At 51.7% G+C, this 24,404-nt stretch overlaps 1 protein-coding gene across 8 annotated transcripts in view; it reads right to left on the reverse strand.

Moving 5' to 3' along the window:
- The window catches only part of LOC140457032 (neurexin-2-like), a 1,330,437-nt gene that overhangs the window by 668,171 nt on the left and 637,862 nt on the right, over positions 1-24,404 (reverse strand). The gene's annotated exons all lie outside the window — the stretch shown is intronic.

Consider the following 24,404-nt stretch of genomic DNA (forward strand, 5'->3'; position numbering starts at 1 on the left):
CTGTCCCTGTCCTGGGGAGTGTTTGATGGGGGACAGTGTAGAGGGAGCTTTATTCTGTATCTAACCCCGTGCTGTCCCTGTCCTGGAGAGTGTTTGATGGGGATAGTGTAGAGGGAGCTTTACTCTGTATCTAACCCCGTGCTGTCACTGTCCTGGGGAGTGTTTGTAGGGGGATAGTGTTGAGGGAGCTTTACTCTTTATCTAACCCCGTGCTGTCCCTGTCCTGGGGAGTGTTTGTAGGGGGACAGTGTAGAGGGAGCTTTACTCTGTATCTAACCCTGTCCTGTCCCTGTCCTGGGGAGTGTTTGATGGGGGGACAGTGTAGAGGGAGCTTTACTCTGTATCTAACCCCGTGCTGTCCCTGTCCTGGGGAATGTTTGATGTGGGGGATAGTGTAGAGGGAGCTTTACTCTATATCTAACCCCGTGCTGTCCCTGTCCTGGAGAGTGTTTGATGTGGGGGATAGTGTAGAGGGAGCTTTACTCTATATCTAACCCAGTGCTACCTTGGGAAGTGTTTGATGGCCCAAGGGACTTTGTGTAGATTTTCACGAACCCAGGTGAGTTTGTGTGTGTGTGTGGGTGTGTGTGTGGGTGTGTGTGTGGGTACCCATGTGCGTGTAAGCATGCATGTGTGTGAGAGAGTGTGTGTGTGTATGTCTGTGTTCGTGTGTAGTGTCTGTGTTTATGTGTGTGTCTGTGTGAGTATGTAGTGTCAGTGTGTGTGTGTGCGTGCGCGTGTGTCTGTGTGTGTGAATGTGTAGTGTCGGTGTGTGTGTCTATGTGAGTGTGTATGTCTGTGTGCCCGTGTGGGTGTCTGTGTGAGTGTGTAGTGTCGGTGTGTGTACCTGTGTGAACGTGAGTGTGTTTTGGGTGAGTGTGTATGTATGTGTGTGTGTCTGTGTGAGTGTGTCTGTGTGTGTGTGCATGTCTGTGTGAGTGTATCTGTGAGTCTGTGCGTGTGTGTCTCTGTGTATAAGTGTGTGTGTCAGTGAGTGTCTGTGTGTGTGTGAATGAGTGTTTGTGTCTGTGTGTAGGGTGTGTCTGTGTGTATGTGTGTGTGTGAGTTTGCGTGTGTGTCTGTGTGTGCATATCTGTGAGTCTGTGTGTCTGTATGTTTGTGTGAATGTGCGTGTCTGTGTCTAAGTGTGTGTGAGTGAGTGTGTGTGCGTGTGTCTCTGCGTGGGGTGTGTGTATGTGTATCTGTTTGCATGTGGGGTGTGTGTGACTGTGTGGGGTGTGTGTCTGTGTGTGGGGGTGTCTGTGTGTGTGAGTGAGTGTGTGTGTCTGTGTGTGTGGGATGTGTGTCTGTGTGAGTGTGTCTGTGTGTGTGTGTCTGTGTGTGTGGGATGTGTGTCTGTGTGTGTGTGTCTGTGTGTGTGGGATGTGTGTCTGTGTGTGTGTGTCTGTGTGTGTGTGGGGTTTCTGAGTATGTGTGGGGTGTATGTGTGTGGGGGGGTGTCTGTGTGTGTGTCTGTGTGTGTGAGAGTGTGTGTGTGTCTGTGCGAGTGTGTATGGGGCGTGTGTGTGTTTGTGTGTGGGGTGTGTGTGTGTGTGTGTCTGTGTGTGTCTGTGTATGGGGTATATGTATGTGTCTGTGTGTGTGGGGTGTGTCTGTGTGTGTGTCTGTGCATGAGTGTGTGTGGGGAGGGTGTGTGTGTCTGTGTGTGAGTATGTGTGGGGTGTGTGTGCACGTGTGTCTGTGAGTGTGAGAGTGTCTGTGAGAGTGTGTCTGTGAGTGTGTGTGTCTGTGTGTATGTGTGGGGTGCGTGAGTGTGTGTGTCTATGTGTGTGTGTCTGTGTGAGCGAGTGTGTGTTCTCTGTGAGTGTGTGTCTGTGTGTGTGTCTGTGTGAGTGAGTGTATGTGTGTCTGTGTGAGTGTGTCTGCGTGTGTGTGAGTGTGCCTGTGTGAGTGTGTGTCTGTGTGTGGGTGTCTGTGTGAGTGTGAGTATGTGTCTGTGTGAGTGTGTGTGTGTGTCTGTGTGAGTGAGCGTATGTCTGTGTGAGTGTGTGTGTGTTTGTGTGTGTGTCTGCGAGTGAGTGTGTTTGTGAGTGAGTGTGTGTGTCTGAGTGTGTGTGTCTGAGTGTGTGTGTCTGTGTGTGTGTGTCTGTGTGAGTGTGTGTCTGTGAGTGTGCGTGTGTCTGTGTGAGTGTGCGTGTGTCTGTGTGTGTCTGTGTGAGTGCGAATGTGTGTGTGTGTGTCTGTGTGAGTGAGTGTGTCTGTGTGTGTGTCTATGTGTGTGAGTGTCTGTGTGTGAGTGTGTCTGTGTGTGTCTGTGTTAGTGTGTGTGTGCCTGTGTGAGTGAGTGTGTCTGTGTGAGTGTGCCTGTGTGAGTGTGTGTGTGTGTGTGTCTCTGAGTGAGTCTATGTGAGTGAGTGTATGTTTGTGTGAGTGCCTATGTGTGTGTGTCTGTGAGTGAGTGTGTGTGTCTGTGTATGTCTGTGTGATTGTCTGTGTGAGTGTGTGTGTCTGTGTGAGTGTGTGTGTGAGTGAGTGTGTCTGTGTGCGTGTGTGTGTCTGTGTGAGTGTGTGTCTGTGTGAGTGAGTGTGTGTCTGTGTGAGTGTGTGTGTCTGTAAGTGTGTGTGTGTCTGTGAGTGTGTGTCTGTGAGTGTGTGTCTGTGAGTGTGTGTCTGAGTGTGTGTGTCTGAGTGTGTGTGTCTGTGTGAGTGTGTCTGTGTGAGTATGTCTGTTTGCGTGTCTGTGTGCATGTGTCTGTGTGTTGTCTGAGTGTCTGTGTGCGTGTGTCTGTGTGAGTGTGTGTCTGTGTGAGTGAGTGTGTGTCTGTGTGAGTGTGTGTGTCTGTAAGTGTGTGTGTGTCTGTGAGTGTGTGTCTGAGTGTGTGTGTCTGTGTGAGTGTGTCTGTGTGAGTATGTCTGTTTGCGTGTCTGTGTGCATGTGTCTGTGTGTTGTCTGAGTGTCTGTGTGCGTGTGTCTGTGTGAGTGTGTGTGTCTGTATGTGAGTACGTCTGTGTGAGTGTGTGTCTGTGTGAGTGTGTCTGTGTGCGTGTGTCTGTGAGTGTCTAAGTGAGTGTGTCTGTGTGTGTCTGTGTGCGTGTCTGTGTGAGTGAGTCTGTGTGAATGTGTCTGTGTGAGTGTGTGTCTGTGTGAGTGAGTCTGTGTGTGTGTCTGTGTGCATGTGTCTGAGTGTGTGTCTGTGTGAGTGAGTCTGTGTGTGTGTCTGTCTGTGTGTGTCTGTGAGTGTGTCTGTGTGAGTGTGTCTGTGTGAGTGTATCTGTGTGAGTGTGTCTGTGTGAGTGTCTGTGTGTGTGTCTGTGTGTGTGTCTGTGTGAGTGTGTCTGTGTGAGTGAGTCTGAGTGTGTCTGTGTGAGTGAGTGTGTCTGTGTGAGTGAGTCTGTGTGAGTGTGTCTGTGTGAGTGTGTCTGTGTGTGTGTCTGTGTGTCTGTGTGAGTGTGTCTGTGAGTGTGAGTGTGTCTGTGTGAGTGTGTCTGTGTGAGTGTGTCTGTGTGTGTGTGATTTCCATACTGAGTGAATGCAGCACTTTCCCATCAGAGTGAACGGCAGAGACCTGCAGTATAACCACCTCCCAAACAGCGATTCAGTCTTTTGTTTTGGCTTTTTAATAGCCCTTTTCATGAGAAACACGAAATGATCAGCGCGAGCATCAATTAATCCCAATTAAACCGCTCCTAGGCCAGAGTGTTGGTTATTAATGAGGCCACCTGGGGTGGAGGGGGATGGGGGATCTAGTGAGATGGATTTAAGTCAATAGTTATACAGTCAGAGAGTCGGAGAGCTGAACAGCACGGAAACAGACCCTTCGGTCCAACCCATCCATGCTAACCAGATATCCCAACCCAATCTAGTCCCATTTCCCAGCACCCGGCCCATATCCCTCCAAACCCTTCCTATTCCTGTCCCCATCCAGATGCCTTTTAAATGTTGTCATTGTACCAGCCTCCACCACATCCTCTGGCAGCTCATTCCAGACACGTACCACCCTCTGCATGAAAACGCTGCCCCTTAGATCCCTTTTAAATCTTTCCCTCCCACCCTAAACCTATGCCCCTCTAGTTCTGGACTCCCCAACCCCAGGGAAAAGACTTTGTCTATTTACCCTATCCATGCCCCTCATGATTTTATAAACCTCTATAAGGTCACCCCTCAGCCTCCGACGCTCCAGGGAAAACAGCCCCAGCCTGTTCAGCCTCTCCCTGTAGCTCAAGCCCTCCAACCCTGGCAACATTGCTGTCAATCTGCTGCTTCATGGTCCTGGGACTCCCCCTGACATTGACAGACCCTGCCAATCCGTCCTCAGCTCTGTTCAATGGGGTTCCTGCCCTCAAACACACCAGGGGACCATCTTAGCCCAGCAGCCCCTCCCCCTCTGCTTGGAGTGACACGAACATTTTGCCTGCTTGCTCTTCCAACAAAGGCCACACTCAAACCTCTGTCCCGGGAGTGTTGCAATCCCTGCTGAGAAAGTAGCTGTCTGGGCCAATGCCCCGATTCCCAACGCAATTCATCGAGCAGACATTTCTCCCCCTCTGCTTCCTCTCTGAGCAAGGCAGTCCTGCTTTCACTCTGAACATTGACGTCTATTTGGTAACCCTGTCGCTCCTTCACACAGTCCCCTTTCACCAGGGTATTCTCCCCTTCTGCCACTGGCCTAACATCCATAGTTTTCCAGCTCAAAAGATGAGCAACCCTCAGCATTTCGACCCTGTTTCGTCTGCGCGTTAGCACCTATTTCACATCTCCAGTGCTCCTTACGCCACCATGACTGCTTGAAACAGTGAGCCTGTCTCTCCCCTCTGCAGATACTGACAGAGTTTCTCCGACATTGCCTGCTCTGCCTTCATTCCGATCTCTCCCACTTGCTCCTCACGGGAGCCTGGCAAGCTTATTTCTTTCGCCCTCACCCCCCACTCCCGATTCATCCCACTCCCTCCTGGGAAAGTTGCAGGATCGAGCATGTTCTGAACATGCTCCAAGTCCAGATCGTATTGACCCTCGGCATTAAAGAATACTGTTCCCCACTCCCCCCCCGGTCTCTCTTATGGACAGCAGGTTAATATCCCGGAGAATTTGGGCTGTATGGAAATTGCAATCTCCGAGGGGAATCATTCTCAGAGCCAGTTCGACATTACGATGAAAGGTCAATGTGCAGCATGAATTACAGCCTCCTTCTCAGACTCCCAGCTCCAATAACTTACAAAGCAACATTAATCACGATCTACAGCAGAAATACCCAATACTTTCACATTCCCCTCTTCGGAACATTGATCCCGCGTTAGTTGGGTGGTTGCCTTCTGATTTTTCCGAAAGGTCTCTTCTGCGTGTCCCTCTCCCCACTCCCTCTAATCCACTCTCTCTCCTTTTCCAAACGCTCTCTCCCTTTCTCACTCCACCCTCTTTCTCTCTCTCCTTGCCCACTCTTTCCCCCTTTGCATCTCTCTCTTTCCTTTCCCATTCTCTCTCTCCCTCTGCTCCCCCTCTGTTTTCCTTCTCTCTCTCCTTTCATTCTCTCTCCCTCTCACTTTCACTGTCTCCTTCTGCTCACTCATTCTCTTTCTCCTTTCTCCCTCACTCTTTCCCCTATCTATCTTTCTCCATTGCCCCCCTCTCCTTCACCTCACTCTCCAACCTTTCCCCTTCATTATGTCCTTTCTCCTTTTCCACTCTCCTTCCTTCTTGTCCTTTCCTTCCCCTCCTTCTCGCTCCCCTTCCACCCCTCTCCACTTCCACCCCTCACCCTTTTCCCATACTCTTTCCTTCCCCTACCTCCTTCCCCTTCTCTCTCTCTTTCCTTTCCCTCCCTCTCTCTCCTCTTCCCTCCCCTTCGCTCCCTCCTTCCTTCCCCTTCTTTTTCCTTTCCACCCCCTTCCCTCTCTCTTTCCTTTCCCTCTCTCGCTCCTTCCTTCCCTTTCCCTCCCTCTTTCATTTCCCTCCCTCTCTCTCTCCTTCCTTCCCCTTCTCTCTCTCTTTGCTTTCCCACCTCCTCTCCCTCCTTTCCCACTCTCTACCTCATGCCATTGCCTGGTGGTCAGGTGACTCTGACATACCCAGTGCCAACCTGCCATGACATGGGGTGGGTCTGGTTCAGATCCTGGTCAGTGGTGACCTGGGCGTGGTGTGGGTGGCATTCAGTGATGGCGGTACCACGACGGGGCAATTGACCTGTTGCCGGATTGGCGGCCATTAACTCTCCAAGATAAACAACCATGTCTTCCTGAGCTATTCCCTGAGGGAGGGTGCTACACTCACAGAGGTGCCCCCCCGTTGAGATTCAACCTTGAGCCAAGCCTCTGACCGGCCTTGGTAATGGATAAGGAAACAAAATGGCCCTAGGGTGACCATTTCCCTCCCTCCCTGCTACAGTCCACGGGACCCAATATTGACCCCCATCCACACACCTTGTAAGGGAGAGCACATTTGGAGTATTGTGAGCAGTTCTGGGCTCCATATCTCAGGAAGGATGTACTGGAGTATGCTCAGAGGAGGTTCATAAGAATGGTCCCAGGAATGAAAATATGAGGAATGTTTGAGGACTCTGGGTTTATACTCAATGGGGTTTAGAAGGATTGGGGGGGATTCTAATTGAAACTTATAGGATACCGAACGGCCTGGACAGAGTGGATGTTGGGAAGACGTTTCATTGGTAGACAGACCAGGAGCCGAGGGCACAGCCTTGGAGTAGAGGGAAGACCCTTTGGAACGGAGATAAGGAGAAACGTCTTCAGCCAGAGAGTGGGGAATCTGTGGAACCCACTGTCACAGAAGGCTGTGGGGACCAGGTCACTGAGTATATTTAAGACGGAGATAGATAGGTTCTTGAGTGTCAAGGGGATCAAGGGTTACGGGGAGAGAGCAGGAGAATGGGGTTAAGAAACTAATAAGCCATGATTGAATGGCGGAGCAGACCCAATGGGCTGAATGGCCTAATTTCTGCTCCTATGTCTGATTGGCTCATGGCCAAACTGCTATTGATGGAGGCTTACGCTGCGTTTCGTCATTTGAATAAATGTGGGCGTCACTGGCTAGGCCAGCTGTTATTGCCCCCTAATTGCTCAGAGAGGCGTCTGGAGACACGTGTAGGCCCAGACCAGGGAAGGATGGCCACTTCCTTCCTTCAAGGGAATGAGTGAACCAGATGGGTTTTTGCCAACAATTGGCGATAGATTCACGGTCATCCTCAGTCTCTTAATTCAAATCCACCATCTGCTGTGGCAGAACTCAAACCTGGGTCCTCAGAACATGGATTTACAATCCGGTGATAATACTGCTGGGCCTTCTGCCCACGGGTTTGCCCCTTCCCCACATGACAGCCACCACGACACTCGACGAGTGTTCTGTTGGCAGTGAAGGCGTTTCAAACATCCTGAGGCGCTGTAGAAATGCACATTCCTTTACAAAATGCCAGTCCCTTCCCAGTTTCCAAAATGAAACCCTTGCTGCCTCATTTTCGAAACGGCCACCCTGCATTCAAAATGGCTGCCCACCGTCTCTCATTCTCTGGTGCAAAGAAATGGCTGCCCCGTCTTTATTTTAAAAATGGCTGCCCATCCTCCCTCATTCTCCCGCGCAAAAAGTGGCTGCCCTGTCCTTATTTCCAAAATGGCTGCCCTTCCTTCTTTGCTAAACGTCCTCCACTTCACTGATTCCAAAATGTCCAAACCTTACTTATTTCCAAAATAGTGTCCCATTTCCTAAATGGCCATGCCTCTTTTCCATGCAAAATGACCGCCCCATCCTAATTTCCAAAATAGTTGACCTGTTCCTAGTTTCCAGATTGACTTCCCATTCCTAATTTTTGTAATGATTGTCTTCCTGGGGCTAGCACTGCTGTCTCACAGCGCCAGGGACCCGGGTTCGATCCCACCCTCAGGTGACCGTGTGTAGTTTGCACATTCTCCCCGTGTCTGAGTTGCTTTCTTCCGGGTGCTCTGGTTTGCCCCCACAATCCAAAGATGTACAGGTTAGGGTGGATTGGCTGTGCTAAATTGTCCCATAGTGCCCAGGGATGTGCAGGTTAGGGTGGATTGGCTGTGCTAAATTGTCCCATAGTGTCCCAGGGATGTGTAGGTTAGGGTGGATTGGCTGTGCTAAATTGTCCCATAGTGCCCAGGGATGTGCAGGTTAGGGTGGATTGGCTGTGCTAAATTGTCCCATAGTGCCCAGGGATGTGCAGGTTAGGGTGGATTGGCCGTGCTAAATTGTCCCATAGTGCCCAGGGATGTGCAGGTTAAGGTGGATTGGCCGTGCTAAATTGTCCCATAGTGCCCAGGGATGTGTAGGTTAGGGTGGATTGGCTGTGCTAAATTGTCCCATAGTGCCCAGGGATGTGCAGGTTAGGGTGGATTGGCTGTGCTAAATTGTCCCATAGTGTCCCAGGGATGTGTAGGTTAGGGTGGATTGGCCGTGCTAAATTGCCCCACAGTGCCCAGGGATGTGCAGGTTAGGGTGGATTGGCTGTGCTAAATTGTCCCACAGTGTTCAGGGATGTGTAGGTCAGGGTGGATTGGCCGTGCTAAATTGCCCCATAGTGCCCAGGGATGTGCAGGTTAGGGTGGATTGGCCGTGCTAAATTGTCCCATAGTGTCCAGGGATGTGCAGGTTAGGGTGGATTGGCCGTGCTCAATTGTCCCATATTGCCCAGGGATGTGCAGGTTAGGGTGGATTGGCTGTGCTAAATTGTCCCATAGTGTTCAGGGATGTGTAGGTCAGGGTGGATTGGCCGTGCTAAATTGTCCCATAATGCCCAGGGATGTGCAGGTTAGGGTGGATTGGCCGTGCTAAATTGTCCCATAGTGCCCAGGGATGTGCAGGTTCGGGTGGATTGGCCGTGCTAAATTGCCCCATAGTGCCCAGGGATGTGCAGGTTAGGGTGGATTGGCCGTGCTAAATTGTCCCATATTGCCCAGGGATGTGCAGGTTAGGGGGGCTAGTGATGGGAAATAAAGCGGTATCAGAGCGGCTGGGAGGGGTGAAGGAGGGATGATCTTTGGAGGGTCGGTATCGACTCAATGGGCTAAAGGGCTTCTTCTGTCGGGATTCTATGATGCCTAACTTCCAAAATGACTTCCCTTCCTAATTTCCATAACGGCTGCTCATTCTTAACCTTCAAACTGATGGCCCCTTCACAATGTCCAAAATGTGGGGCCCATTCGTAATTCCCAAAATGGCTGCCCTCCCTGCCATGTAAAATGGCCACCCTTTCACCTGGCCAACGCTCTACTGGGGAGCCTGTCCAGATTGGAGCCTTCTGCTGGTCGCTATGAGAGTGAGTCGGCTCGCTGGTGCTTTCCCACTGTAGGCCAGTCAGGCCTCACTCTTTGTAGGCCTCACTGTGCCAGTGCAGCCCGGGGTTTGTGGGGGAAGAGAGAGAGAGGCTTCCTCAAAGAAACCACATCCCTGAAATTAATTCCACATGTCTACTGGAAAATTAACTCCTGCCCCGGAATTCGTATCATTTCAATTTGCGACCATTTAGCATAAAAGAGAACACTTTGGGATGAGGGATGTCTGTCTGCGATGGCAACCCCGGTCCCCTGATTAGACGGGACCAAGCTGCCTTTAAAATAGAAGGATTATGTTGCAGTTATGTTGAGAAGGATCCTGTCTCGATAAACCTGACAGACCTCCCCCACCGTGAGGGACAGTTGAGTCCGGGCCGAACCACGAAAGATGGTCAGAATGATGAGCCCACCCTGCCTATGGTGACTGGACGATACCAAACTGAATTAGCCACATCTGGTGAAGAGACGGTGGTCTGTTCAGCGAGATTGGCGGCTGGGCCTTCTGTGCCATCAGGCAGTAGAGGTTGGATCCCATCCCCACGGTGGGATTGTGCCCACCCAGCTCCGATACATACCAAACAGGTGAAGGTGGCAATTGGGAACAGGAGGACGCGCTGGAGACTGTTCTGCTGTTTGAGAGGTTGCCTCTCACCATGCCACCTTGCTATGCCCCACCCCCAACTCCCACAACAACCCCCGACTCCCTCTGGAATTCTCTCCTTCCTCAGGCGGCTATGGAAATTCAGCATGTCTGTGAGGACTCTTCCCAAACTTTTACAGATGTACAGCATCCTATCCAAATGCATCACAGCCTGGTCCACCAACTGCTCTGCCCAGGACTGTGAGACACTCCAGGGAGCTGTGAACACAGCCCAGTCCCTCACACAAACCCAACCTTCCATCCACTGACTCCATCTACACTCCCCACTGCCTCGGGAAGGCAGCCGACATCATCAGAGACCCCCTCCCACCCCGGTTAGAATTTCTCCCACCCTCTTCCCTCAGGCAGGAGGGACAAAAGCTCAAACACATGGACCGACAGATTCAAGAACAGCTTCTTCCCCACTGTTACCAGACTCATGAACAGGTCCTCTCCTTTGTGAATCCTGATCTCCATCTCTCTGCAAGACCCTACAGAGGAACCTCAAATATCCAGCATTTGATTCTCGGAATCTCGGATTCTCCAAACAAGATCGCAAGGTCCCGATGCCTGACAAAACGATGTTATCTGGAATTTGATGATCCGAGTGAAATATTCCCCAACTGTGTGCTTTGGATAATCGAGGTTCCCCTGTATTCTGCACTCAGTTCTGCTACACTCTTTAAGGTACGATCAGCCTGTACAAGACGTAAAACACCACTTTTCACTGTACCTCGGTACAGGTGACAACAATCAATCAATTGTTTCTGCTTGAATACCCCAAGGCTCTGTCTCCATCGGCAATTAAACATGTTCTCCAAAGTGCTTTACCGTCAGTGAAATGTGTTATAAATGACCAGGTGATCTGCTTTTGCCTCACGTACATGAGGGGAGACTCTCTTCTCTCTTGGAGGTCGGGGGGAGGGGGGCTTCATGTTTCTCCCCAGTCTCCCGGGGGAGCCACCCCCGTCTACCCCCCATAAGCTGAACATCCCCAAAATCGAGACGGATGGTCACGTCTGTGGGAGCGAGGTTTCTGCGTGCAAATCCGTTACTCAACACGTGCGGACGCGACAACGGTTGCGGCAGTACAGAGAGGGGGCATTGCCGGGAGGTGTACGGTGCGGTGTGAACTCAGTTGGGAAGGGGTTCCTGGTGGGGTGGACAAACACGACAGCATTTGCAAGAAATTCCACGCTGCAGTATGTCAATATTGAGGGGCTTTTTTATGGGCAGTGTTCATACCGACAGGGGGTCCCTGGGGAGTGCATCATTACTGACAGGGGGGTCGCCGGGGGGTGTGTCAATATTGACAGGGGGATCCCCGGGGAGTATGCCAATATTGACGTGGGGTCCCGGGGTGTGTGTTGATATTGACAGGGGGGGTCGCCGGGGAGTGTGTCAATATTGACAGGGGGGGTCCCCGGGGTGTGTGGCGATATTGACGAGGGGTCCGGGGGGGGTATCGATATTGACAGGGGGGTCCCCGGGAGTGTGTCGATATTGACAGGGGGGTCCCCGGGAGTGTGTCGATATTGACAGGGGTGTCCCCGGGAGTGTGTCGATATTGACAATGGGGTCCCCGGGAGTGTGTCGATATTGACAGGGGTGTCCCCGGGAGTGTTTCGATATTGACAATGGGGTCCCCGGGAGTGTTTCGATATTGACAGGGAGGTCCCGGGGAGTGTGTCGATATTTACAGGGGGGTCCCCGGGGGGGTGTGTCGATATTGACAGGGGGGTCCCCGGGGGGGTGTGTCGATATTGACAGGGGGGTCCCCGGGGGGGTGTGTCGATATTGACAGGGGGGTCCCCGGGGGGGTGTGTCGATATTGACAGGGGGGTCCCCGGGGGGGGTGTGGCAATATTGACAGGGGTGTCTTGGGGAGTGTGGCAATATTGACAAGGGGGTCCCCGGGAGTGTGTCGATATTGACAAGGGGGTCCCCGGGGGGGTGTGTCGATATTGACAGGGGTGTCTTGGGGAGTGTGGCAATATTGACAAGGGGGTCCCCGGGAGTGTGTCGATATTGACAAGGGGGTCCCCGGGAGTGTGTCGATATTGACAGGGGGGTCCCCGGGGGGGTGTGTCGATATTGACAGGGTGGTCCCCGGGAGTGTGTCGATATTGACAAGGGGGTCCCCGGGAGTGTGTCGATATTGACAGGGGGGTCCCCGGGAGTGTGTCGATATTGACAGGGGGGTCCCCGGGGGGGTGTGTCGATATTGACAGGGTGGTCCCCGGGAGTGTGTCAATATTGACAAGGGGGTCCCCGGGAGTGTGTCGATATTGACAGGGGGGTCCCAGAGAGTGTGTCGATATTGACAGGGGGGTCCCCGGGAGTGTGTCGATATTGACAGGGGGGGTCCCCGGGGGGTGTGTCGATATTGACCGGGGGGACCCCAGGATTGTGTCAAAATTGACAGGGGGGTCCCCGGGGTGTGTGTCGATATTGACCGGGGGGTCCCAGGGAGTGTGTCGATATTGACAGGGGGGTCCCCGGGGTGTGTGTCGATATTGACCGGGGGGTCCCCGGGAGTGTGTCGATATTGACAGGGGGGTCCCAGGGAGTGTGTCGATATTGACAGGGGGGTCCCCGGGGTGTGTGTCGATATTGACCGGGGGGTCCCCGGGAGTGTGTCGATATTGACAGGGGGGTCCCAGGGAGTGTGTCGATATTGACAGGGGGGTCCCCGGGGTGTGTGTCGATATTGACCGGGGGGTCCCCGGGAGTGTGTCGATATTGACAGGGGGGTCCCCGGGGTGTGTGTCGATATTGACCGGGGGGTCCCCGGGAGTGTGTCGATATTGACAGGGGGGTCCCCGGGGTGTGTGTCGATATTGACAGGGGGGTCCCCGGGAGTGTGGTGATATTGACAGGGGGGTCCCCGGGGGGTGTGTCGATATTGACCGGGGGGACTCCGGGAGTGTGTCGAAATTGACAGGGGGGTCCCAGAGAGTGTGTCGATATTGACAGGGGGGTCCCCAGGGGGTGTGTCGATATTGACCGGGGGGGACCCCGGGAGTGTGTCAAAATTGACAGGGGGGTCCCAGGGAGTGTGTCGATATTGACAGGGGGGTCCCCGGGGTGTGTGTCGATATTGACCGGGGGGTCCCCGGGAGTGTGTCGATATTGACAGGGGGGTCCCCGGGGTGTGTGTCGATATTGACAGGGGCGTCCCCGGGGGTGTGGTGATATTGACAGGGGGGTCCCCGGGGGGTGTGTCGATATTGACCGGGGGGACTCCGGGAGTGTGTCAAAATTGACAGGGGGGTCCCAGAGAGTGTGTCGATATTGACAGGGGGGTCCCCAGGGGGTGTGTCGATATTGACCGGGGGGGACCCCGGGAGTGTGTCAAAATTGACAGGGGGGTCCCAGGGAGTGTGTCGATATTGACAGGGGGGTCCCCGGGAGTGTGTCGATATTGACAGGGTGGTCCCAGGGAGTGTGGCGATATTGACAGGGGGGTCCCCGGGAGTGTGTCGATATTGACAGGGGGGTCCCCGGGAGTGTGGCGATATTGACAGGGGGGTCCCTGGGAGTGTGGCGATATTGACAAGGGGGTCCCCGGGAGTATGTCGATATTGACAGGGGGGTCCTGGGGAGGTGTGTCGATATTGACAGGGTGGTCCCCAGGAGTGTGGCGATATTGACAGGGGGGTCCCCGGGAGTGTGGCGATATTGACAGGGGGCCCCGGAGGGGTGTGTTGATATTGACAGGGGGGTCCCCGGGAGTGTGGCGATATTGACAGGGGGGTCCCCGGGGTGTGTGTCGATATTGACCGGGGGGTCCCCGGGAGTGTGTCGATATTGACAGGGGGCCCCGGAGGGGTGTGTCGATATTGACAGGGGGGTCCCCGGGTGTGTGGCGATATTGACAGGGGGGTCCCTGGGAGTGTGGCGATATTGACAGGGGGGTCCCCGGGAGTGTTTCGATATTGACAGGGGGGTCTTGGGGAGTGTGTCGATATTGACAAGGGGGTCCCCGGGAGTGTGTCGATATTGACAGAGGGGTCTTGGGGAGTGTGGCGATATTGACAGGGGGGTCCCCGGGAGTGTGGCGATATTGATGGGGGGTGGGTCCCCGGGAGTGTGTCGATATTGACAGGGGGGTCCCCGGGAGTGTGGCGATATTGACGGGGGCGGGGGGGGGGGGTCCCCGGGAGTGTGTCGATATTGACAGGGGGGTCCCTGGGAGTGTGTCGATATTGACAGGGGGATCTCTGGGAGTGTGTCGATATTGACAGGGGGGTCCCTGGGAGTGTGTCGATATTGACAGGGGGATCCCTGGGAGTGTGTCGATATTGACAGGGGGGTCCCTGGGAGTGTGTCGATATTGACAGGGGGGTCCCTGGGAGTGTGGCGATATTGACAGGGGGGTCCCTGGGAGTGTGGCGATATTGACAGGGGGGTCCCTGGGAGTGTGTCGATATTGACAGGGGGATCCCTGGGAGTGTGGCGATATTGACAGGGGGGTACCCGGGAGTGTGTCGATATTGACAAGGGGGCCCCTGGGAGTGTGTCGATATTGACAGGGGGGTCCCCGGGAGTGTGTCGATATTGACAGGGGGGGGGTCCCTTCGGATGTATGATGTTCCCAGCCATGAAATCTCTCCACAGAAAAGCCCCCTTGCTAGTGACATCTAAAGCAAGGTCAGGGTGGGTTTGCTTCCTGGTTGGTCCATTTGCCCAACTCCATGATTCTCCCGAGACTCTCACGGGCTGGTGGGGGTGGGTGGGAGGGAGGGGGCGCGGTGAGGGTGCAGTAGTGGTGTAGACTGAGGTGGGGGGGGACTGGAATGAAGGCGAACACAACGGCAGAGGGAACCAGTCAGGATTGATGACTTGAAGCAGGAGGATAATAGAGAGAGTGAGAAATGAGCCCAGCAGTTCTCTCACGGTCCCATCATTCTCCATCGTGCCTGGCTGGTGTGAGAAATGCGAGGACTTGTCATCTTTTAGCCCCTGGTTAAGAAAATGTTGCTTCAGAAAGCAGCAGGCAATGAATTATTAATCCTCCTGCATTAAAATTGGAAATGAGTTTCACAACTAAAAATTCCATCCACTGCAGCTCGGTTTGGCAGATGTCTCTGCCCGTGGAGAGGCCATACCCAGCCAGGATCGGACAGGGCTCGGAATGCCGCCCTCGTATCCCGGTGGAACGCAGAGGGTTGGGCACTGAGATAGCCCACTCCCGATCCCAACACCTCCCAGCGACTCCTGGCTGTATCGGCAGGGGGGGGTTGTAGGAAGGTGAGAGAGGCTGTGCCGAGAGTAAGGGGGACAGCGGGATTTAAAGGGCTTTGGATGTATCGGCGATTTCTGACCGGCAAAGGTAGGGTCAGTCGACGTGTGTCTCAAATAGGACTCTGCACACTGCTCCTCAGTCAAACACTCCCCAGGACAGGGACAGCACGGGGTTAGATACAGAGTAAAGCTCCCTCTACACTGTCCCCCATCAAACACTCCCCAGGACAGGGACAGCACAGGGTTAGATACAGAGTAAAGCTCCCTCTACACTGCTCCTCAGTCAAATACTCCCCAAGACAGGGACAACACAGGGTTAGATACAGAGTAAAGCTCCCTCTACACTGTCCCTGTCAAACACTCCCCAGGACAGGGACAGCACAGGGTTAGATACAGAGTCCAGCTTCCTCTACACTGTCCCCCATCAAACACTCCCCAGGACAGGGACAGCATGGGGTTAGATACAGAGTAAAGCTCCCTCTACACTGTCCCCCATCAAACACTCCCCAGGACAGGGACAGCACAGGGTTAGATACAGAGTAAAGCTCCCTCTACACTGTCCCTGTCAAACACTCCCCAGGACAGGGACAGCACAGGGTTAGATACAGAGTAAAGTTCCCTCTACACTGTCCCCCATCAAACACTCCCCAGGACAGGGACAGCACAGGGTTAGATACAGAGTAAAGCTCCCTCTACACTGTCCCCCATCAAACACTCCCCAGGACAGGGACAGCACAGGGTTAGATACAGAGTAAAGCTCCCTCTACACTGCTCCTCAGTCAAATACTCCCCAAGACAGGGACAACACAGGGTTAGATACAGAGTAAAGCTCCCTCTACACTGTCCCCCATCAAACACTCCCCAGGACAGGGACAGCACAGGGTTAGATACAGAGTAAAGCTCCCTCTACACTGTCCCCCATCAAACACTCCCCAGGACAGGGACAGCACAGGGTTAGATACAGAGTAAAGCTCCCTCTACACTGCTCCTCAGTCAAATACTCCCCAAGACAGGGACAACACAGGGTTAGATACAGAGTAAAGCTCCCTCTACACTGTCCCTGTCAAACACTCCCCAGGACAGGGACAGCACAGGGTTAGATACAGAGTAAAGCTCCCTCTACACTGTCCCCCATCAAACACTCCCCAGGACAGGGACAGCATGGGGTTAGATACAGAGTAAAGCTCCCTCTACACTGTCCCCCATCAAACACTCCCCAGGACAGGGACAGCACAGGGTTAGATACAGAGTCCAGCTTCCTCTACACTGTCCCCCATCAAACACTCCCCAGGACAGGGACAGCATGGGGTTAGATACAGAGTAAAGCTTTCTCTACACTGTCCCCCATCAAACACTCCCAGGACAGGGACAGCATGGGGTTAGACACAGAGTCAAGCTCTCTCTACACTGTCCCCCATCAAACACTCCCAGGACAGGGACAGCATGGGGTTAGACACAGTGTCAAGCTTCCTCTACACTATCCCCCATCAAACACTCCCCAGGACAGGGACAGCACGGGGTTAGATACAGAGTAAAGCTCCCTCTACACTGTCCCCCATCAAACACTCCCCAGGACAGGGACAGCACGGGGTTAGATACAGAGTAAAGCTCCCTCTACACTGTCCCCCCATCAAACACTCCCAGGACAGGGACAGCATGGGGTTAGACACAGAGTCCAGCTTCCTCTACACTGTCCCCCATCAAACACTCCCAGGACAGGAACAGCATGGGGTTAGACACAGAGTCAAGCTTTCTCTACACTGTCCCCCATCAAACACTCCCAGGACAGTGCTGGAAGCTAGATACAGAGTAAAGCTCCTTCTGCACTGTCCATATCAAACACTCCCCAGGACAGGGACAGAGCGATTCAGCTCCCTCCATACCCTTTCCCCCCCACACCCTCCTGTTTCCTGTGAGGGTACAGTTGCGGTCTGTAGTCCCTGCGCTGTGTGATTGACAATTTGAGCCACCCCCTGCTCCAGGCTAAAGGACTGAGCTTTGAAATGAACTAATTGAAATAACTGCCGAGCAATTTGCATGTTTGGAAAATGTCTGTCTCCTTCTGGAGAAACAGTGGTGAAACAGAGATCAATGTTATTGCTACCCTACCTGATATCAAAAAAAAACCTCGAGCTTTTACAGAAATGAATAGGAGATAATTAAGCCTTTTTGTAAATGCGTTCACTTAACGCAGTTACCCACCGGCACTCAGGATCTGCAATGACCATTCGCTGTTTCAAATCATTGAAATTCATTTAAATGGGAAACGTAATTCAATAAAAGTAAAATCTAATTCTTAATCAAAAGTGCTCCTTTGTGGAGGGAAAGGAAGTTAATTCACTTATTTAATAACGCCAAACCCTCTCCATAAATTATTTCCTTGCCTTTAACGCGCAGTTCGTCAATTGAAGCAATTACTCTGTTCCCTGCTCTTTCTCGAATCTGTGAGAGCTGATAACCAGAGATGGGAGGAGTTGCAGAACAGGTTAATCGAGGTGATCTCTCCCCCTCCAGTTACTGAAATGTTCAACGCATCTCTGGACTCCTTTCTCGTGGTGCGATTGGAGACACATACTTTGGTACTACTGGCTCTCCCCCTACATTTCTCGCCCACAGGAGAGATAAAAAATAGTTTTGTATCGATTGAGACACCTGTAATAGGCAAATTTAGCATTTTATGTATTTTTATCGATAGAGAGTCCTACAGCATGGAAACAGACCCTTCTGTCCAACCCGTCCATGCTGACCAGATATCCCAACCCCAATCTAGTGCCACCTACCAGCACCCGGCCCATATCCCTCCAAACCCTTCCTATTCATATACCCATCCAAATGCCTCTTAAACACTGTAATTGTACCAGCCTCCACCACTTCCTCTGGCAGCTCATTCCACACACGTACCACCCTCTGTGTGAAAAAGTTGCCCCTTAGGTCCCTTTTATATCTTTCCCCTCTCACCCTAAACCTATGCCCCTCTAGTTCTGGACTCCCCCACCCCAGGGAAAAGACCTTGTCTATTTACCCTATCCATGTCCCCTCATGATCTTATAAACCTCTATAAGGTCACCCCTCAGCCTCCGACGCTCCAGGGAAAACAGCCCCAGCCTATTCAGCCTCTCCCTGTAGCTCAAACCCTCCAACCCTGGCAACATCCTTGTAAATCTTTTCTGAACCCTTTGAAGTCCCAAGGGATTTGGCCAGAGAGGTATTGAGAGTAAATTGCCACAAGTTGCAATATTCGACATTCGTTGCTGAAGGAGTACAGTATAAAAGAGAGGGAAATGTTACTGAAACCGTAGAAGACATTCGTAAGGCCATAGTTGGAGTATTGTGTGTACAGTCTCGGTCCCCTCACTCGAGGAGGGATGTAGTGAGGCAGTTCAGAGAAGGGTCACTCGATGCAATTCCAGAGACGAGGGGAGTTGGTCTCATGAAGGGAGGTGGAGCAGCTCAGGCCGATACTCTGTGGAGTTGGGAGCTAATGGACCTCTGTACGACGCGGGGGGCGGGGGGGGGGTGCGGGAGTGACAAATAGGATGTTTCCTCATGTAGGGGGAGGCAATCTAGAAGGAGAGGAAATCCAATGGATATCTGTGAGTCACACAGCATGGAAACAGACCCTTCGGCCCAACCAGTCCGTACTGACCCATAATCCCAAACTAACCTAGTCCCACCTGCCTGCTCCTGGCCCATATCCCTCCAAACCCTTTCCTATTCATGTCCTTATCCAAATGTCTTTTCAATGTTGTAACTGTAATCCACCACGTCCTCAGGAAGTTCAATCCACACACTCTGTGTAAAAGAATGGTCCTCCATGTTTTTTTTAAAATCTCTCCCCTCTCACCTTAAAATTGTGCCCCTTAGTCTTGAAATCCCCCCGGCCGAGGGAAAAGGAACCTGCCATTCACCTTATCCATACCCCTCATGATTTTATAAATCTCTATCAGGTCACCTCTCAACCTTCTAAGCTCCAGTGAAAAAGAATCACAGCCTAGCCAGCCTCTCCTACTAACCCAAACCCTCCATACCTGGTAACATCCTGGTAAATCCCTTCTGAACCCCCAGGACGACCAGAACTGGACACAGTACTCCAGACGAGGCCTCACCAATGTCCTGTACAACCCTAACATGACGTCCCAACTCCTACACTCAAAGGACTGAGCAATGAAGGCAAATGTGCTAAACGTCTTCTTCACCACCCTGTGAGGTAAACTTCAAAGAATTATGTAGCTGAACCCCTTGCGCTCTCTGTTCTACAACACTCCCCAAGGCCCTATTTTTAATTGTATAACTCCAGCCCATTGTTCAACCATAATGCAATTCCTCGCACTCATCCAAATTAAACTCCATCTGCCACTCCTCAGCCCATGGACCCAATTGGCCAAGATCTCTTTGTAATCTCAGATAACCTTCTTCACTGTCCATTACACCATCGGCCTTGGTGTCACCCGCAAACGTAAGGTGTGAAAGGGGCTTGACAAAGTAGACTGTAGAGAGAGGGTGAAAATTAAGTAAAGTTTGGAATGGTGGGTACTGGTCAAAACCGGTCTTGTAGGCCTCAGCATGGATTCCAGTTTGGAGCAGTACCACTCGTTTTCAGATTAAATATGTTCCCCTCGGATCGTGACGGATACTTAGACAACAGGAGTAGGCCATTCGGCCCCTCGGGCCTGCTCAGCTAGGATCACTAGGTAAAAACAATGACTGCAGATGCTGGAAACCAGATTCTGGATTAGTGGTGCTGGGAGAGCACAGCAGTTCAGGCAGCATCTAAGGAGCAGGAAAATCGGCGTTTCGGGCAAAAGCCCTTCATCAGGAATACAGCATCGTATTCCTGATGAAGGGCTTTTGCCCGAAACGTCGATTTTCCTGCTCCTTGGATGCTGCCTGAACTGCTGTGCTCTCCCAGCACCACTAATCCAGAATCAGCTAGGATCGCGGCTGACCATCCAACTCAGTCCCCCCTGTTCCCCGCTTTCTCCCTTTAGCTCAAGAACTAGATCCAACTCCTTCCTGAAAGCATTCGATATTTCACCTTCAGGCTCCATGCCCCTCGTGGTTTAATAAATCTCCATAAGGTCACCTCTCAACCTCCTCCGCTCCAGTGAAAAAAAAATCCAGCCTCTCCTTATACCTCACGTTTATCTGTATTAAACTCCATTTGCCATTTCTCAGCCCACTTCCCCAGCTGATCAAGGTCCTTTCGAGAATTTCTGAGCACCTTCCTCACTGTCCACGATTCCGCCTATTTTAGTGTCATCGGCAAACTTACTAATCAACTCAGCCCCTCGAACCTGGTCGACCATTCAATGGCTGATCCAACGCGCCTCACATCTGCTTTCCCGCTCTTTCCCCTCGATTCCCCGACGGATCGGGAATCTCTCGGTCTCAGCCTTCGATATGAACAAGGACTCTGCCCCCTAGACACAGATCTCTGAATTCCAAAGACTCCCAACCTTCCTAGAGCAGAAATTCCTCCTCCTCTCCATTGTAAATTGGTGCCCCTTTATTCTGAGGCTGCGCCCTCTGGTCCCAGACTCTCCCCATGAGGGGGAAACACCCTCTCAGCATTGACCCTGTCAGGCCCCTCAATGAGAGATGACCTCCCATCCTTCTAAACTCCAGTGGGGGGAGTGCCAACCCCGGTTTAACCTTTGCTCATGAGACAGTCCCTCCGTATCGGGGACCATCCTAACGAACCGTCTCTGAACGGCCTCCAAAGTAAGGGGCTCTGATGAGAAGGAGATTTGTTTTTTAACGGATGACCCTTCACCTTCTTAAAAAAGGACGGTTTCAGTGGAAGACCCACCAGTGATTGGGATAAGGTAGTCAGCAATGGATCGACTCAGACTCTATTTCAAGAAGGAGCAAGATTTTGGAATCACTTCCGGCTCATTTCGGCAGCTACTCCTACCCCAGTGGGAGGAATTCAGACAGCCCTGGGATTGAGGGGAATTTAGACAGAGGGGTTACGAGGGGCCAGATCTCACCCAGCATCTTCTGTTCACCGGTCTGTGCTGTAGCTTTAAAGTGGAACGCATTGTTCATTGTCACTCATCTATTTTCACAAATGCCCCTCTTAACAGGCCTTCGCTGTTCAAGAGACAAGTTAATAAGGCGTTATGCATCCAGGAGACACAGTGCAGAGAGAACTTTATGCTGTATCTAACCCCATGCTGTCCCTGTCCCTGGGGAGTGTTTGATGGGGGGGGGGGGGGGAACAATGCTGAGGGAGCTTTACTCCGTATGTAACCCTGTGCTGTCCCTGTCCTGGGGAGTGTTTGATAGGGGAAAGCGTAGAGAGAGCTTTACTCTGTATCTAACCCCGTGCTGTCCCTGTCCCTGGGGAGTGTTTGATAGGGGAAAGCGTAGAGAGAGCTTTACTCTGTATCTAACCCCGTGCTGTCCCTGTCCTGGGGAGTGTTTGATGGGGGAGTGTAGAAAGAGCTTTACATTGTATCTAACCCCATGCTGTCCCTGTCCTGGGGAGTGTTTGATGGGGGGACAGTGTAGAGGAAGCTTTACTCTGTATCTAACCCCGTGCTGTCCCTGTCCTGGGGAGTGTTTGATGGGGGGACAGTGTAGAGGGAGCTTTACTCTGTATCTAACCCCGTGCTGTCCCTGTCCTGGGGAGTGTTTGATGGGAGGACAGTGTAGAGGGAGCTTTACTCTCTATCTAACCCCATGCTGTCCCAATCCTGGGAATCACAAAGGGAGTTCTGGAAGCCAGGGTGGATGAGTTTAACACTTCCACTCGGAGGCCGGTGGACAGCGAGGAGACATTGCAACAGAGCCATGAATATGAAAATGTCAATCTCTTTTCTTTGGCATGTTCTGACAGGAGAACATCGCAGGCAACGTTTATCACATGAAATTAATGTTCTCCCAACGAGAGAAGGGTGGGGGGAGGTGGGAGGTTCACCTTAAAAGGCAGTTGTCAGCACTCGTCACAATGCCTGAAGGCTTTGAGCTGGGAACTCAAGCAAGTGACAGCTTATCGCTTTTGGTATTTTACACGCTGATATTTGGAGATGATGACAATAAAAGTCATATTTCTGTTCTGTTCTCCTTGGCTGATGAGACACGGCCCGAGGAGATTGATGAGGAGGTGAGAGAGCGACTAATATAAACAGCGGGAACAGAACAATCCATGGGACCTGGCAAATATATCTGATGAGTAACACTGGCGCTACACAAATGTTGGGCAACGGCCATCGCCATGACGAGTTAACCTCAGCCCCTTGACATTCAATGGTGTTCCCATCACTGAATCTAACCATCACCCCCTTGACATTCAATGGTGTTACCATCACTGAATCTAACCCTCACCCCCTTGACATTCAATGGTGTTACCATCACTGAATCTAACCATCACCCCCTTGACATTCAATGGTGTTCCCATCACTGAATCTAACCATCACCTCCTTGACATTCAATGGTGTTACCATCACTGAATCTAACCATCACCCCCTTGACATTCAATGGTGTTCCCATCACTGAATCTAACCATCTCCCCCTTGACATTCAATGGTGTTACCATCACTGAATCTAACCATTATCCCCTTGATATTCAATGGTGTTACCATCACTGAATCTAACCATCACCCCCTTGACATTCAATGGTGTTACCATCACTGAATCTAACCATCTCCCCCGTGATATTCAATGGTGTTACCATCACTGAATCTAACCATCACCCCCTTGACATTCAATGGTGTTACCATCACTGAATCTAACCATCTCCCCCTTGACATTCAATGGTGTTACCATCACTGAATCTAACCATTATCCCCTTGATATTCAATGGTGTTACCATCACTGAATCTAACCATCTCCCCCGTGATATTCAATGGTGTTACCATCACTGAATCTAACCATCACCCCCATTGACATTCAATGGTGTTACCATCACTGAATATAACCATCACCCCCTTGACATTCAATGGTGTTACCATCACTGAATATAACCATCACACTCTTGACATTCAATGGTGTTACCATCACTGAATCTAACTATCTCCCCTTGACATTCATTGGTGTTACCATCACTCAATCTAACCATCTCCCCGTTGACATTGAATGGTGTTACCTTCACTGAATCTAACCATCACCCCCTTGACATTCAATGGTGTTACCATTACTGAATCTAGCCATCACTCTCTTGACATTCAATGGTGTTCCCATCACTGAATCTAACCATCGCCCCCTTGACATTCAATGGTGTTACCATCATTGAACTTAACCATCACCCCCTTGACATTCAATAGTATTGCCATCACTGAATCTAACCATCTCCCTCTTGTCATTCAATGGTGTTACCATCACTGAATCTAACCATCACCCCCTTGTCATTCAATGGTGTTTCCATCACCGAATCTCACCATCACCCCCTTGACATTCAATGGTGTTACCATCAATGAATCTAACCATTGCACCCTTGACATTCAATGTTGTTACCATCACTGAATCTAACCATCACCCCCTTGTCATTCAATGGTGTTTCCATCACCGAATCTCACCATCACCCCCTTGACATTCAATGGTGTTACCATCAATGAATCTAACCATTGCACCCTTGACATTCAATGTTGTTACCATCACTGAATCTAACCATCACCCCCTTGACATTCAATGGTGTTACTATCACTGAATCTAACCATCTCCCCCTTGACATTCAATGGTGTTGCCGTCACTGAATCTAACCATCTCCCCTTTGCCAAGGGAACGAAACGCCTAGCAAATCAACTCCCCCAGCTCAGTGAACACACCCACAGCTACGGCAACTGAGCGACAAATCTTCACGCAATCCTCGAATTGGAGATATGCCACTGTCGTTGAAGAAAGGGGGAACGGGGGTGACACAAATCTACAAATCTGTCCGCTTGACAGCAACAGAGGGAGATCTGATAGAAGCCGTAACGCAAGATGAATCTTCACTGAGAGAAAAATGGCAGATGGTAGGTTCATTTGGATAAGGGTGGGGTATTGGATTCTGGTAAAGACACACCCAGAGGGGCAGGACTTCTATAGTCAATGGTAGGGCCCTGGGTAGTGCTGTAGAACAGGGAGACCGAGGGCGTTCAGGTCCATAATTCTTTGACATTTGTGTGGATGGGGTGGTCAAGAAGGGCATTTGGCACACTTGCCTGGGAGGGAGTTTGGGATGGACTGGGGAGGGGGGGATTTCCAGTCAGTGAAAGGGGCCTAATTGTTCACCCACCCCCACTCCCCGCACCACACCCTGGAGTTTGATTGGGGG

Source organism: Chiloscyllium punctatum, chromosome 31 (assembly GCF_047496795.1).
Source record: "Chiloscyllium punctatum isolate Juve2018m chromosome 31, sChiPun1.3, whole genome shotgun sequence".
Lineage (NCBI taxonomy): Eukaryota > Metazoa > Chordata > Chondrichthyes > Orectolobiformes > Hemiscylliidae > Chiloscyllium > Chiloscyllium punctatum.